The 17,365-nt window shown below is 46.7% G+C and overlaps 1 long non-coding RNA gene and 1 other non-coding gene across 2 annotated transcripts; both read right to left on the bottom strand.

Annotated features, from left to right (window-relative positions):
- Positions 1 to 4,129: 4,129 nt before the first annotated feature.
- Trnar-acg lies at positions 4,130 to 4,202 on the bottom strand. The gene has a single exon. It is a non-coding gene; the product is annotated as a tRNA-Arg (tRNA).
- Positions 4,203 to 8,049: 3,847 nt separating this feature from the next.
- On the bottom strand, positions 8,050 to 17,105 carry LOC115314989. Its single transcript, XR_005714713.3, has 3 exons — positions 16,922 to 17,105; positions 16,275 to 16,640; positions 8,050 to 10,754 (listed from the first exon to the last, which is right to left on the bottom strand). It is a non-coding gene; the product is annotated as an uncharacterized LOC115314989 (long non-coding RNA).
- Between the last annotated feature and the right edge of the window lie 260 nt (positions 17,106 to 17,365).

The following is a 17,365-nucleotide window of genomic DNA, read 5'->3' as shown; positions in this document are numbered from 1 at the left end:
CGCAGCGCGCTTCTCGGGAGCCGTCCGGCCGCCCCGCCGTTACCGCCGTCGTCGTCTGACTGTTTGTGATAGTTTCGTCCACTATGGACACTACGTGCACAGGGTTACGCCGCAGTTGTACAGACGTCGTTGAATGTCGTAGACATCAAAACGTGATGAAGAGTGCAGTGCAGACGACACTTGCGCCTGCACTCTTAAAAAAAAGCAGTACTTCGTCCTTTTAAGGAGTAATTGGTGTTACTGAGATTTACCTTCTGAAGTGGCACCCTTTTGTGACTATTTTGCCACCTAATTAACAATTTCGCCTCAGCCCTAAGGACTCATGTCCTTAAGGGATTAACTATGGCCCTTTAAAGTCCCGTATTTTACGAAGAGGGAGTAATTTTACCACCCCATGAAGATTAGTAATGACCCTTTTGAGGGTAAATTTAATTAGGGAGTGACTTCACTCTGTTTTGAAGGCACTTTTGACAACCTGAGGAAGAAAATTTGTAGTTGCAAGGGACGAATTGTGCTCCCTTAATGGATCAACTGTGATCCCTAGAGGGAGTTTGCCACCCTATGGGGATTAATAATGTCCCCTTTGAGGTAAATTTGTGAATTAGGGTGTAACATTCCTCCAGTTTGAAGGTCGTTTTGACACTTTCGGGGAGAAAATTTATAGTTTCAAGGGAGTAACATTCCTCCGTTTTGAGTTCAGTTTTAGGCTTCTTGAGGAATGAAATGTAGTGAATAAAAAGCAACTTTTGAGGGCCAAGTTTGAGAATGTGCACTGCGCACCTGCCTCTATAAAAGACACAGCACTAAGTTTCAGAAGGGTTGTCTGTTCCGTAAGGTCGCACTGTGTCTTTGAGGGACATGGTGTGTGATGCCAAACTGCTCCTCCCTACCAATTGTTGCCATGCCTGTGGGGAATGGAAACATGCATTCCAGAGAGCGCCTTGAGGAACATTGTAGTATTTCAATATTTTCATTTAAGTAGTTCTCGCCACACTAACCAGATGGCGCCACTGTTACACCATTGCGCCGTGTTATCAGGGTTGCGTCCCCGTGGCACTCAACCCCACGTTGTTGACCGTTAAATAAATAGTTACAATTCAACAACCAACTTCGCCGGACGTCTCTCTCTCTCCGTCCGGGGCTCCCGCGCCCGGCCCGCCGTTCACCTCTTCGGCATGTAAGACCCCTTGTTTTCCGCAGGCCCACGCAGGCCCTGCTCTTCTTTATTTTCACGGGTGTCCGCATTTTCTTTAATACAACATTTTTGGCGACGAGGAATTACTACAAACATCATGCCGGCTGTGACATCCTACGTGCAGTTTTATGAAAAGGGGTCAAACAATGTGTTGATAAAATAACACCACTTACTCTCTAAATATATGTATTCTGAAATCCAAACCACAACAGTGGAAAGTGAAATAAAGAATGACATCACTGGAATGCATACACAAATAACCTGGTGTACAAAAGTATTTGTTACAAAACTAAAATGATTGTTTATGAATTCGGCCTGTAAATTCAGTCAGAGATGAAGTGACTAGAATGCCCAATTTCAATGTCATTCCACTTATCCCCTGATCATACCACAACTGTTTAAACACACGAACAGTGAACGAAGAAAAGCGGCAAGTTCTTCTTTGATTCTGTTTACTGCAACATGGAGACATTTCATTTCCCAATGACGTGTTCTATGAACAGCATCGAGGTGACCTGGTAACTGCACCCGATCACCACAGATAAGAAAAGAAGCGCAAGCCTGTGTTTCTACTTTTCTTGGCTGCACAGTGCTGCCAAAGGTATAGAGTTAAAAAAAAAAGACAAACAGAACAAAACATTCTGCTTTGTGTCGCTGGAGACTTATCGTATACAATGGGGACAAAGGTGAATCTTTGGGTCCTTTCTGTGTTTTCCGACCATGCACCGAAAAGTCCGTACACCGAAAAGTCCGTGCACCAAAATGCCCCGCACCAGAACGTCCGTGCACCGAAATGCCCGTGCACCGAAATGTCCGTGCACCGAAAAGTCCTACACCGAAACGTCCTACACCGAAATGTCCCAGACCCCGATCAAAGATATGTGGGCCCGGCAACACTGATGGACAGCATTGGCACGTGGCGTGCGACGTCAAGTCTGATCAGGGCTGCCAACCGGAGGGATAATTCCCGAATTAAGGTAATATTCAGGTCTAAATGGGAAAAAAGGGAAATCTTGCTAGTTTGAGGGCAATTTTTGGGCACCGTATATATCTGGAAATTTATAAGGGAATTTTTTTTTCTCGTTATAACATCCAATTTAAGTGGCTTTTGCTGTGCATTGGGGTTATTCCCTCCGTCCGTTCGGTGGTTTGTTGTCCGATCATCTGGCAACACTGAGGAGCACTCGAACAACTTTTTTCGGCAAAATCAGTTTTCATCGCCCTCGTGAAAACTATATGAAGGCAGAGACCAACCAACTCTATCAGCTCCTGAGAGCGCTGCTGCGCCTTCTCGAAAAAGAAAGCTTGAGTACACGAAGAAACACTGCGATGTCTGGAGAAACGCACTTACCATGTCCAAGATACAGACTTATCATGACGAAATAGTGCTTACTGAGTGTCGTGTTCCGTGTGTTCGAGTTTGAGAACTCTAGCTTGTGTTCCACCTTTTATTTTGGACTATTATAAATAAAAAAAAAGCGCTAAAAAGTTATTGAAGCAGTTCCTTGTTCTGGTGACGTGCATAACATCTAGGGTGACCACCCGTCCCGCGACTCGCGAGACTGTCCCGCATTGAGAGCGCGTGTCCCGCGTCCCGCAAGAAATACCAAAATCTTTAAGATGTCTCGCATTTGACATTGTCGTAGCATTCACTACGCAAATTATGGCGCTTTCAAAGAACGGGCCACGGGGTAGCGCGGAGGTCGCTGATAAACATGTGAATATCGATGGTATGCCATTTTCTATACAAGCACTGCGGGAAGCGACCGTCGTTCTTGCAGGAAAAAAACGCACGTGTGCCGTTGTGCTTCTCCCCTTGATGGCAAAATATTGCGAGCGGAAATTGCTCGCTAAAAAAAGTTGAAAAATAAACTATTGTAAATATTTGCAAATCATACTGTGTCATGCGAAAGAGTTGTTTTGGAAAGCTTTTTTTTTTTTTTTTTAGTCTCACAAGGGTCGAAAAAACAGCAACATAAGGTTCTAATGTTGTGTAAGAGCATGATAGTATAAGAGTAAGTATCGATAGGAAACAATAAGCCGAAAAAGATTTACGATTTCTTATTTCCCTTTCATGCATTTTGGTCTGCTGCAGTCAATTTTTATGCTTTCAACTTAGACACCCATAATGAAATATTTACCATTACAATTACACAAAAATATGGCACTGTGAATGAAAATTATTTCAGCTTAATTGCCGCCACACAATTTTCAGGTGTATAATATGCTTTCGGAGAGTACAGGATATCGGGGTGCGCGTGGTGGTCTCTTTTTAATTTTTTTTTCTTGAGTTATGAACCCCCCCCCCCCCCCCCCCCCCCCCCGAAAATAATTCGTGGCTACGCCATGCTGCCCGTGCAGTCAGTGCAGTGGTCCGTGATATGGGAGGACACGTCTCGCTTCATCATCTCATCAAGCTACGCTGCATTTTCTAGTCCACTATAATCAAGCGGCGCCCGCGAGTGACTTCGCAAACATAATAGCGGTCCGAATCGGGGGTCAACGTTCCAGAACTGACCGTTACCTTAATCAGAACTGTTATGAGTGATTTTCTGAAATTTTGAATGGAAAAATGGCGGCCGACGAAACGGTCCAAAGCTGGCCCCATTTTCCCATTGGAATTTTCAGAAAATCACATATAACTTTTGAATAAGATAACTTAGCTATGAAACTATGGCATATACTTTTGACAGCAAGCGCTACCTTTGGGCGGAGGATGAACGTTCGGTGATGCGGAATTTAATTGAACAAAACAAAACATTTTATTTATTTATTTATTGTGGGAGGGGTCGCCAGGAACCAATAGCTAAACCAAGCTCAAGTTTGTGGGACCGTTTCTCTTAATTGATATGGCGCAGTAGGCAAAAAAAATCGTAGAAAAATGTATAATAAAAGTTGATAAACTTAATTAAAAAAAAAGAAAAAAAAATGTACCGAGCTTGCCAGGATTCGAACCTGGAATCTTCTGATCCGTAGTCAGACGCGTTATCCGTTGCGCCACAAGCCCACGGAGAAGCGCTGCGGTCCGTACAGTAGAGGTACGCGACGCGTAGTTGACGTCGCCATTTTTGTTTGAGCGCTTGATTTGAAAGAACGTATTACCTCACGCAATACCGGATGGATTACTGTACACGTACGCGGTGCAAGAGGCCCACTTTTCTTTTTGTCGGGGGCAGGGGGCCTCCACGGCAGAGTAAGGGTAATGCCGGCTAGGTGAAAGCGGCAGGGAGGAGCTTTATTGAACCTAAAGCAAATGTCGACTGGAGCTCTGTGCCGTCCGTCCCGTTTTCACCCCGCTCCTGGGTTACCATGTCAGGAGCTTTAGTTGTTCCGCCTCTTGCGTGAGTTTTATACCTAGAGCTCCGAACCAGATATCAAAAGTTATAAGTGATTTTGTGAAATTTTCAATTGGAAATTAGAGTTCATATTTGCCCGTCCGTGTATTATAACTATAAGAAGACCATCGACCGTCATCTTCCGCTTATCGAAAATTTAAGAAAAAAGCTTATAACTTTTGAATAGGATAACGGTTGTTGCAGAAACGTTGGTGTCTGGTTCGGACCTCTAGCGCTATATTTGAACGGAGAATGAGCCTTCCTTAATGTATAACTCATTTTTGCAATTAAAAAAAAGAATATAGGGGGTTTTGGGGGGGGGGGGGGGGGGGGGGGGTGCATTTTGTGCAAAAGTAAACGGAGGGCAATGATAGGCGTTCTCGGGGTTCTTCATTAGGGGGAGCCAAGTTTCCCGTGCGCCGACATCTTGAGTCCCGAGTGAAAGATCGCGAAAGAGCGCGACCAATTTACGATAAGGAAAGAGGAACATTTAAAACAGCTTTAGAAAGCCTGTCTTGTCTGTTTGTCTTAAATGTTCCTCTTTCCTTATCGTAAATTAATAACCAACACGCTCAACCATCTACAGCGCGACCAATTTACGATAAGGAAAGAGGAACATTTAAAACAGCTTTAGAAAGCCTGTCTTGTCTGTTTGTCTTAAATGTTCCTCTTTCCTTATCGTAAATTAATAACCAACACGCTCAACCATCTACAGCGCGACCAACGAGGTAGAGCGCGACAGAACGGATAGATGGATGGTGTTAGGGAGTTTTCGTAGACCGCGCTGCCCCCTCCGCTAAGCGTTCCGCAACGAAGAGGTTGCTACTGCGCCTGCGCGCCGATAGCCTTGGCTGTGGTGTTCCCGCTATCGTAGCGGGTTGCGGAGGGCCTTGCGGGACGGCGAAAACGATCTACGAAAACTCCCTAACAGCTATGCCGTTAGTAACGGGCGGCAGTTTGCGCCACCTAGCCTAACATATCGTCATCCTTTTTTTTTTTTTAATCTGTATAAATTTTGTTTTAACACAACCCTCCCCCCCCCTTTTTTTTTAAACGTTCCATTGCTTATTTTTACCTGTATTTTTACCCTTCCCTAGATCTTTTCCACTAATCTTCCAATCTCCTCTTGGTTACCGGAACTCGTCTTTATTTATTTCCCGTGGTTAGTCTCCTCATCCATTCGTCCATGCATGTCTGCGAATCCCCAGTGCCCCCTCCAAATCCGTAGTCATCCCCCCAAGAGGATGGGACGAAGCCCCGTGTACCTTAAAATTACATGTTCTATAGATTCCCTTTCGCGGTTGCATATGTGACATATAGTGACTATTTCTTGGTATTTAGTCCTATATGTTCTCGTTCTTAGCACCCCCGTTCTAGCTTCAAACAGCAATGAGCTCCCCAATGAATTATCATACAACTGTTCCTTCTTTATTTCTTGTTTTTGTGCCCTGTATATTGTTAAGCAGATTTCCCCTGCATTCTCTCTTCCCACAATTTCCTCTCAGTTTCCTTTACTCCCTTTTCTATTGATATGCTCTGATGGGCCCCATCGCTTTGAATGCATTTAGATCTCAGCTTGCGGGTTCGGCTTGTCCACTTATTGTTTAGACTTCTTATTTATAGACACTTGTACACTTTCGCTGCCCAACGTGTATCCTCAATTTCAGCTAGTCTTTGTTCAAATTTTACTTTACTGATCGCTTCTCTATACTAGAAAGATGCCCAACCCATATCCCCCTGTACTCCCTCATTTGGTGTATTCCGATTTGCTCCCAATGCCGACCTACCCACACTCCTGGTGTATCTCTAAACTTGCCTGGACTTCTGACCTCATACACAATACCGGATTCCCAAATGACAGTCCTGGCACCATAACTCCCTTAGATACACCCGTAACGACTTCCTATCTATTATAGTTCCAGAGTGCGCTGTGTTTCATAATAGCTGAATCTCGTTTCCCCTGTAATATCTTCATGTTCTTTTAGGTATACTTTCTTCCCTCACTTAACCAACTCCCAGATATTTGTACGTTTCTACGTGTTCTATGTCCTGTATCTTCAGGGGTCCACCGTCTCGTCATTAAAAACTATTATACCCGACTTGTCCCTACTGAATTTTAGGCCTAAACTGTCCCCTTCCCTGCTCCAAATCCTAATCAGTTACTGTATTCTCTCACGACTTTCTGATACGAGTACAATATCGTCTGTATGCATTAACCCTGGCAATCCTTGATTTACTTCGTCCTTTCTCCTCCCTTGCGTTCCCCTTTGGCCCGGTTGCATTCCATCCATCGATATCCATAGGGTTCATAAAAATGCAGGGGGACAGGAACATAGTAGACAGTTTTAGTTGACCGTACGCTATAGCATTGCGTACGCAAGGAGATTGCGGGTCGTGAGTGCGCATGCGCAGAACGCAATAGAAGGGCTAGCGTATTGCGTACGGACGCAACGCTGGGGATTTTGCGTTGCTGGGTAGCGGGCCTTGCGGGACGCTCTCGAGAGATCTCGGACCCGACGAGAGCGCCAGTTTCAAGATGGCGGTTGCCTAGACTGGCGCAGCAAGGGCGACGTGGTGTTTTTGAAGTTCTGTGTTACGTGAGATTGCGTGGTGTTCATCTCGGCGATTCTTTCTGGGACCTACCGCGGGCGAATCAGATCGCCCTGCAGCTGATGGAGTGCACAGTGGAAATGTTCGCCGCTCGCAGTGTGCGTCGACGCTGCGATCTGCTCAACGCCCTAGTTCATCGCCGACGGACGAACGACTCTAAAAGAAATCGCCAAAGTTCTTGCGATGCACTGGACATCAGGGTCATGAATTTCATTCCGCGATAGCATTGATAAAAGGTGCCGTTTCCACGGGACGACTGACGGAGGTTCCGTGATCGAATTTGGCTACGTACTCGTACTCGTAGCATCTGTACCCCGCAGAAAAGCGCGCTTGACGAGGCAGCTGTGGCTTGGTTTAATCTGAAATAAAATTATTAGACACTTTTTCTTTTTTAATATTTCTTTCCAGGAGCATGGTTGCGCTATGAGCACGCGAGATTCTACGGCTCTAGCAAATTTAACCAAGATCATGCGCGGTATTCACTCGAAAACGTAACGCACAACTAAATTCGGTCCGAACAGGTCATTTTTAGCGTACGCTATATACTATTGCGTACTTAAGATCCAGCAACGCTATACTAAAACTGTCTAATAAAGTGGGAGGAGACCGAGGAGCAATTAGAAAGCGAAAACTTTGCAGTGTATGGATTAGCAGAAACACATCTGAGGGATATGGAACAACCACCACTGCCTCTTATTCCATACTTTCGGAGTAGGATGTCGTGTTTTATAGAATCAAAAACCTTCCTGTCACCACCACAACCTCAGTATGTTTGCCACTCGGGCGGGTCAGAGAGCCACCAACAGTGGCGTCATGCACAGGCGTTGTCTCGTAAAAAATAAAAAAAAAAAAATAATTATGAGTGGGCGGTAAGGAAGAACCAAAGCAAGAAGAAACCAACACGGAGGGTCAAAAACAGAGCCGCTTTATTGGCTATCACACACAACTTTGAGATCGAAGGCGGCACAAAACCGCAGCAAAGAGCTTTTTTCTTTCTTTTAAATGTTATGTATACATAGGAAGAGGGACAGACAAAAAAAAAAAAATACTCAAGATCATGTATTTTTGGCCCCGACGCCCCTTTGGTCCATAATCTGTGAGCAGGACGCCTCGAGACCATGGAAAGAAAAAGAATGCCGTACGCTTACGAGTATGACCTTAAAAAAAAAAAAAAAAAAAGATTGAGACATTAGTCCATATTGTATGTATGTAATATGGATGTCTTCTGTCAAAAAGTTCAAATTGCTGTAGCACACGCACGCACACTGTATCTCTTTCCCGGTCAAGGCCAGCACTGTTCCTTCAAAGATGACGCTGGACATAGTTTCCTAACCCGCTGGCAGTGATAAATTTAAGGCACAAGACTGACAAGAATCCTACGTAGGGCACAGTCGCTGCACAAAGAGAACCGGAACGCCCGAATGCACTTCATCGCACATGTGAACACAACTGGGTGACGGCATGTAACATGTGTACATTATGTGCTAAGGAAGCATAAAACTCCCTAAAAAAAAAAATCAAGGCTTTTCTGGTTGCCACCCAACTGAAAGGATTCAGCTGTATCCATCCGTGCACCCACCTAACAAAAAAGTGCCGACTTGTTCTGGTTTGTTCTGTCCACGACTGTACGCCATAGCGAAGGTGTTCCACACTGGTTACTCAACCAGACACTGAAAATATGGCTTAAGGGCCACTTCAAAGATTTTTGTTTTCTTATCTCATTCCTCCAGAGGAAGAATGAGATGTAATGTAATTTAAATGCATGTCATTCCTTTCAGCCTAATACTATGGATATTAAAATACTGTATTGCTGGATAAAGAAAAAAAAAATACTGCAATCAATGGCCCTATTTTCTGCCTTGCAAACCGGGCATACACACTTGATCTTCTGCAAGGCAGAAAATCTGTTTTTTCGCTCTCCCGAATCCTGGGGAGAAAGAGAAAATATTTCTACGTCCAGTTAACTTAAAATAAATGCGAGCCAGAGGAAACACGCCCATGTCTCGCAAAAGGTGCATGAACCTTTACGTAATGCTGTGTACCAGGCTTTTTGTAAAGATTAATTGAGATCTATATAAGTCATCGTCAACATTACTTATGTCCGTCAGTTTCCGCAGTGAGGGAAAAATCGTTATAAGTGGCCCTTCCAACACATTTCGGAACCTTATTAAAAAACATTCTCAAAAGGCACTCGTTGAGAACTCCCACACCGGGAGTCTATAAATGGCAGACGACGCAGCTGAGCATACGTTAGAACCTGTCGTAGCCAACAGCACGCAGAAAAACACACACAAAAAATGATTTGTTTTTTCTTCAAACGTTGCTGTAACAAAAATAATGCACATGCTTCTATTAAAAAAGAAAAGTTTCATTTACGTTTGATTTTGAAGATGGCGACAACTCCAGAGCTGTCGGCAACAGTGTCCGTTTCTTCGACTGGTTGAAACGAATCATAAAAAAAGAGAAATCACACTTTTCCCCAATTTTTTTTTGTCACAAACATTAATCATGCTTATAACTTTACTGGGTCGAAAAACAAACACCGTCTCTGCATGTACCACTACCATGATTCCTGCTCAGGTAGTAGTAAACACTTGATCAATACATGCTTCATACACCAAGGCTGCTTCATAATAGCAAATGGTGTAACCCAGCTTTAAGCTGTTGATTCTCTTATATTTAAGTTCATTTATGTAAACCTGAATAGTTTCTTTGGACAAACTCGGATAAAAGCCTGAGCCTCCAGTGTAGCCAGCATCAATTGACCAAGTGTTCAGTTTTGTCATAGGGTTATACGAAGTTTGAGCTTAGCCATACAAAAATATAAGTTGCACTTTTTGTTTTTAATGTCAAGGTTAAAAATGAGATATATAAAAAAGCTTTGTCACGAGATCTATCCGCCAATCCAAAACACTTAATCAATACATGCTCTATCAGCCAAATTCACTTGGTACATCATAGATGTGATTGCTGTACTCGCATTCAGCTCATAAGCTCTAAGCTGTTGCTCGTTCAAAGTTTAGTTTCCTTCATCTGGACCTGGCATTGTTATGAAAACGTTGCTTTGGACAAACTTAATGGAAACCTGTGACCCCAGTGTGGTCAGCATGTATTCACCAAGTGTTTAGTTTCGTCGGGGACACATATCAAGCTCGCCGAGCTTAACCATAAAAAAAAAATAGGTAGAAACTTTCGTTTTCGACGACCTCGGAGTTAAGAATAATATAAAAAAATTCACAATAAAAAAATTTAAAAAAAACTTTGTCACGAGATCTGTTTATCTGTCAATCTAATGGTGACGTCATCAGCAGGCTTTGCTCTGAAGGCCGAGCCAATCCAATCCAGCGTCCCCGGTAAAGTCCTAGCAGACGGAGCACCTGCCCTGCCGTCCGTCGTCTGCTAGTCGGATCTCAACGTGAGCCCCAGCCCGCACCGCCGTCCCGTGGGAGCACTCCGCGACAAGGCGAAACTGTCGCTGATGTTGCGTAGTTGCACGCCGACCAGGGCCCAGCTCAGGCGTCGCGTGGAGGCGCGCTGAAAGCGCTCTTCGACGCGAGGCACCAGGTCCGGAATGGTGGCCTCTTCGAGCAGTCTCAGAAGCAGACTGCCAGGGCCTGCGGGCAAAAACAAAGAAAACTGCAAACGACTACACACAAAGTACACTGCGATCGGCAGCTGTCGCTGAAAGATGTGCTTCGGGAGATTTGCTACGCCAGAGAACCTTCCAAAAAAACCCCAAGAGCGGAGGCAGAGAAAGCAGTAGCTCGTTTTGCCATTGATGGCGTGGTTGTGCGAGGTGGGACAGTGATAGAGCGACAGCGCGGCGGCGTTATCACCCTCTCCTCGCAATCACATGGGTGTTTGCGTACGAACACCGCATGATTACACTAAAAAAAAATCTTGCCAGTTTTAATGGATGTCTGATCTCCATTGTGGATGCGGAATAGCCTGTGGTCTTTAACGAGCATCGCGCAGTAGTGACGATCCGACCACACACCGGTACGATGCACACCCAGGCCAAAACGGGCAGGGGTGAGGCCTTCAACCCGGGATCCCTTGATTCTGCAGCGCGAGCTCCAGGTGCTCCAAGTTGCGGTCGCACACCGATTTCTCCCGGTCAAACGGAGGTCCCTGACACAGTGGAGGTTCTAACAATACGAGGGGAGGGGGAGGAGATTGGCCACTTTGCAGGAGAAAATATAATATCCGAATAAATATAAAAGAAATGAGGATAGGACAGATAACAGCCAAGAAGGCATAATTAAGAACCGAAGTGTGATTATAACCTAGTTGATTATTAGCGCCTTTCCTGATAGTCGGAGAGCGAGGGTGGCAGGGGAGGCGGGCACCGCCTATTGGAAAAGAAAGGGAGGGAATCGCTGCCGTTTGTGAAAAATAAGGAAAAGATTAAATGGCATCACCACGAAAGAGAAGGGGAGCACCGCCTCATCTCGAAAAACCAGAAGAAACCAAGAAATCAACAAAACTAAATTAAACTAAGCGAAAAGCAAACAAAAATAGGAAAGGGGGGGGGGGGGGGGCATTGCCGCCTACTGTAAAGACGGGCGTGTGCTTGCGCTGGGAACCACAGAAAGAAGAAAAAGCCTGTGGCGCAGATGGCCATCACAGAGAAGAACAGAGCGACACTCAGGTATTATAACTGGCACCGTCACCACCCCAGCCAGATAAAAGAAACGAGAAAGGGCAAGAACGAGGAAAAAAAAAGTATGTATTCGCTACATAATAAAGAATAAAGTGAAAGCTCGGTTACAATAAGTAGAAGCGAAGATGGGGAGGAGACAGAACACGAAACGTAACGAGAAAAAAAATCGAAAAATTAAACAAATCGCCGTTTGCAAGAGGCACCACTGCGGTACGCACCCGTCTCCGCTTTATGTAGCCTTTATGGCAGAGGCAAGCAAAAGAGGGGAGGGGAGTAGAAGTGCAACGAAGAAGGCGTGCTGCTTTCTGTAGCCTCACGCCACGAAATGTAAACGTTACCTCCGTTTGTTCAAAACAAGATGTGACGGAGGAGGCGAAAGGGGAGGTTGCAAGGAGGAATTCGTTTTATGTAGCACCTTGCCACGATATGTGACTGCCGTTAGTGACAGAGGAGAGGGAGTGAGAGAGGAGGAAAGCGGGAGCCGAAGCTGCGCGGGGGGGTCAAGGGTCGTCCCGGGGACGGGGTGAGCGCCCGTCGGCCGTCCACAGCAAGCCCCCCCTCGGCTCCCTCCCTCCCCCCCTCCAGCCGGGCCCGGGCGGCTTCTACCGGGGCCTTCGGGGCGGTGGGGCGCGCGGAAGGGGACTCGTCGACGTCGTCGTCGCTGGCGGCGGCTGAGGGCAGCGGCCTTGGGGCCGCCTGCCAGCGAGAGCGACACGCGGAAGAGCGCACAAGGACGACGCCACCAACGCCCGCCGCCCGCCGGACTGACCACGCCAGCGCAGCGCCCGCGAGAGCGCCGACACATGGGCGCATCGTCGCGCCTGTCCGCCGACGAGGCTGACCATTGATTTTAACGAAGAAAAAATATGTGTGTGTATACATATCAACGGGAGAACTGTAACGTTATCAGCTTGGACAAGTAACCCTTGACCAGTAATCTTAACGAAAAGAACCATAACACTGTCAGCTTGGACAGATGACCAGTCATTTTTATTAAAGAAAGATGCATACAGGACAGCACAATACTGTCAGCTCAGTCAAATGATCACTTAATGAAGGGCGTCCGCCCGAAACGTCGTGTATACCTTCCTGTCCACGTATTTGTTTCGAGTAGCACAAACATATATTTGCGATTTCGTGACTATAAAACAGTCAGCTTGGACAGATAGCCGCGTTCCATGACCAGTAATATTAATAACTAAATAAAGATACATGGACGACTCCAACACCATCAGCTTGGAGGGTAGCTGTATCTCAAGACCACTATTTAAAAAAAAAAAAAAATTAAAACTAAAGAAAGATATCCCTATAAGAGGACCACGACACTGTCAGCTTAACCGGACAGCTAGCCTTGTCTTATAACCAGTCATTTTAACAAAAACTGAGAAAATATCAACAGAGCAAGCGTAACACTGTCAGCTTGGACAACGAGCTGTGTTCCATGACCAGTAATTTTAACGAAAACTAAAGAAAATGTTCACCAATACAACCATAACACTGTAAGCTTGGACAGCTAGGTGTGTCCCATGACCAGTAATTTTAACGAACCCCAAGGAAAAATATCAAGAGGACAATCACAACGCTGTCAGCTGAGACAACTAGTTGTGTCCCCGACTGTTTTTATTATTTACTTTGCTGTGCATTGTTTTCGTTGTGTAAGTGTGTATAAAAGAACCTAAGGACGGACAATCCCAGTCACCCGCGACCGAGATAATAGGCCGGTACCGCGAAGTTGCTATTCAAGTTTTTTTTTTTTTGTTTTATTAATATCAAACCTTGATTATAGTTTTCGTATCTGCAGGTCAAACAGACCTTGTTTGTTGTCATACGTGACTTGCATTGACGTCACTTTAGCAGTCATTGTGGTGGTTTTGTTGCCGAATACGTGCCTTCCACGGGATACATTTTGCACACCAAATTCTCCCTTTTCTTTGCAAGGATAAAACGGAATGACCGATGACGGTGCGTGCAAGCCACGAATAGCCACCTTTTGAACCAAGTTTGAAACGTTGTCAGTTCCCCTTTTCTCTGTCTCTTACGTTGTATGTTCTTTTCTTTCTTTTTTTCGCACGAGAGTTAGCAAGGAACGTTTGCGAACATACGCTAACGTAAAAAATCGCCAGAATCGAAAAAAAAAAAAATCTGTAACTAGGCGAGCTGGTTCAATAGGGAGTATTCACTGGACGCCATATTTGTGGGTGCTGTTTAGAGCGCATGCTCGGAACGAGCTCACATCAATAGGCTGCTAAGACCGGCACTCTTGATGGTGCGGAACACACGTTGCAAAAGAATTGTGGAAGCTCGCCATCAGCACGCGCTCAGTATTCGCGCACACAGCTATGGCCGCCAGTGAATACTCCCTATACTGACATGGTAACCCTGGAGCAGCGGAAAAGAAGGGACGTAGGACAGACACAAAACTGTAAATGTGTCTGTCCTACGTCCCTTCTTTCTCCCGGCCCCAGGTTCACCATGTCGAAACATCAGGGCCGGCTTGCTAGAACAGCGTCTCAGCCGAGACTGGGTCAAAGAAAGCACTGCCAAGGCTGGGGCACGCTAGCGTCTTGAGAGCTCGTGCGCTGGCTTTGGCAGAGCTTTCTTTCACCCAGTCTCAGCTGAGACGCTGTTTCTAGCAAGCCGGCCCTGTCCTTTGTTAAAGATGAGTTTGGTTAAAGAGCCAAACAGATTTTTGTTTGTTACACGGTGACGTCCTGCCTAGGCTGATGGTGGCAACGTTACTAGATTAGCTCTGTTGTTCCAAAGAGTCTACACGGTGAAACGCCATGTGGGCGCTGTGCTTCGAAACATACGTATTCCATAGAACACACCGCAGTTGCCATAGAGCAGTCGTCCGCAAAACGGTGGCGCGTCGAACGACTGGAGGAGGCTTTTGTGGGGGATGGAGTAGTGCTCCTGGAAGCAGCGTCTACGGACAGTTCCATAACTGAACTAATCCATTAACGCTGGATGGTGGTTGTAGATGACTTGCAGTAACCTCACACCAACGGCCATCGTGGTGTCCTTGCTGCAGAGTGCATAGCTTATATAGCAGACATTTTGTACTAACAAATTTTGTTCTTGACGGCAAGAACGAGTAAGAATGACCACCAGCTGCGATGACGTGATGTGCAAGCCGCGTATCTTTGCAAAGTTTGAATCCAAAGCATCGATTAATTCCCCTCTACCGTCTAGAGCACGCAGAAGGCCGAACGTCGTAAACAGTCCCTTTGCGCGCTGACATTTTAGAACTCAACGGCGAAATGACATCAAGAAAAAAAAAAAATGTGTGGGTGGGTGAAGCGGGGGGGAGGGTAAGGGGGGTAGCAAATTCACACTCCTGGCTCACTCAGTGCGCCAAGCGTGTGCATTTGAATGATGCAATTCTAGCTAGTCGCCTGAAAGCGAACTTGTTTGCAGAGAGCATAGAAATACATCTCGTTTAAGTTTATTCTCCAAGATATATCACTCTAACCCAAAACTTCGCCATGCGCTGTTTTTGGAACCATATTACATATCACCACGCATTGATCACGAACTAAAAGTTGGAAACCCCCGCTAAACGTCCACTTTCAATGTTTTTTTTGTTTAAAAAGCTTTATAGACTGGAATCGCCTTCCCATAGTTATTGCCGTCATTACTGGCATTCATGATTCAGTGTTTCAATTGCTAACTTCTTACACAATGCGACGTAATGTTTTTTTTTTTTTTTTTTTCAATTAATTGTTTTTAACGTGTTGTATATTAAACCACTCCTCTCTGCAAATCCCTCGGGCCCCGAGAAAAAAAAAAATGGAATTAAGTACACCATTCTGATGTTTACAATCCACAGTCCAGCATGGGTTCTCTGCAGTCCAGCACGACCTGAAGCCGGCTCTGACGTAATGAAGCTGCGTTTGGCATGCAGCACAATGGGCACGGTGCTCTACGGTGTGTGACCTCACGTGCATCTCGCGAATCACGCGAGACGGTTAATAATTTTGCCCCAACGAGGAAACATTACGTTCTCGTCCTCGTGTTTGCAGGCGGGACCGTGTGGCTCCATATGCGTAATGCTTAGGCATTTAATTTCGTTTTTTTTTTTTTTTTTCGAAAATTAAGTGTAGGTTTGGATAGAAGTTCCGAACCTGCACGCAAAGCAACAGTCTAAACCGAAACTCGTCGGAACCGCTGAATGAGCAGGATACCGACAACTTTCGGGAGTGGGCAAGCGGACAGCACCACAGCTTGTCATTATAATGCAATTAAATGCAAAGGTGCAAGCGAGCTGCGCAAGAATGACGAAAATAATCCTTGGAGAAGGGGAACAAACACAAATCTCCAAACACAGCTAGGTGACTGGTGCGCGACCGAAAAAATCCGCCTGGTCCGGGTATCGAACCCGGGACCTCTCCACTTCCAGAGGAGCGCTCCACCAACTGAGCTAGCGGTTAGCTTGTTCGCCTAACAAGAAAGAGACTGTCCGAACACTCACCGGCGTCGCTCTCAAAAGGCGTCGGCGACAGGGGCAGCGACCGTCGCGGAGACGTCTGGGTCGTGGCATCCACGGCTTCGGGCCAGGGCGACCGCCAGTCCGGTGATGACCTTCTCGGTATCGGGATAGCCGACGAACGCTGAGGCGGCGACGACGACGACGGCGGCGTATCGTCCCCGACGATGACGACAGTGTCTTCGGCGTTGGCTTCCTCCTCCTGAGGCCAGTCGAATACGAACGCTGCGCGGCCAGAGGTGAAGAAGGCCGGCGATGGCTCGTAGCCAGAGTCCGCATCCGATGGCATCGGCTCGCTGTGCAGCGGCGGGGGCCAGCGCAGACGCGCATCGTCAACCTCGTCTTCCATCCCTGTGGAACGCCGAAACGCCGGGCAAAAAGACATCTGAATATGCACTCGCTAAACCTAAACGTCCGAAGTGACACGACCCCGGCAATAACAACAACAACACGGTCGTCGCGAGACACAACACAGAATCCACATGGAGCGCCGATGGCGCCACCCCTGTTATCAGCGGGGACCGCACACTTCCTTCCGAATCGAACCACAAGCTTTTTCAGCTCACGTGCGCGCTCGAGAACGGAGCGCACGCGCTCGCTTCTGTTTACAAACAAATGCTGTTGGTACTCACGGCTGGTCGCGGCGCTGGCAGCGTCGACTACATTCGTCGCCGATCGGGTCACCGCGAAAGAGCCCGCGCGATCGCGGTGTTGGCGGCGGTCGATGTCGTCCCGTCGGTCGCCCGGTCGTCCCCGCCAACTTTTGCGTGTCCCCGCAGGCAGGGGGCAAGCGAGCGCACGCCCGCCCGCGGAGAGGAAGCGGTCACGTGACACAACAGCGAGTCACGTGACGCGAGTCGCGAGCCAGCGCGGCGCCGTAAGTCACGTGACACCTTTCTCTCCCTCCCCGAGGCGTTCCCTCTCTTTTACTATTATTATTATTTTTGTTCTTCTTACCCCTTGGTGGGGGGGGGGGGGGGGGGGGGCTTGGCTTGCAGAAGAAGGAACTGGTTTTATGCGTCCGCGCGGCTGCGCAACGCTTCGAGCGCGGTGGGGGAACAAGACTCCAAGAAGAA

The sequence above is a fragment of the Ixodes scapularis genome, unplaced genomic scaffold, assembly GCF_016920785.2.
Source record: "Ixodes scapularis isolate PalLabHiFi unplaced genomic scaffold, ASM1692078v2 PGA_scaffold10__122_contigs__length_95168666, whole genome shotgun sequence".
NCBI lineage: Eukaryota > Metazoa > Arthropoda > Arachnida > Ixodida > Ixodidae > Ixodes > Ixodes scapularis.
This window is presented reverse-complemented; position numbering and strand designations above follow the sequence as displayed.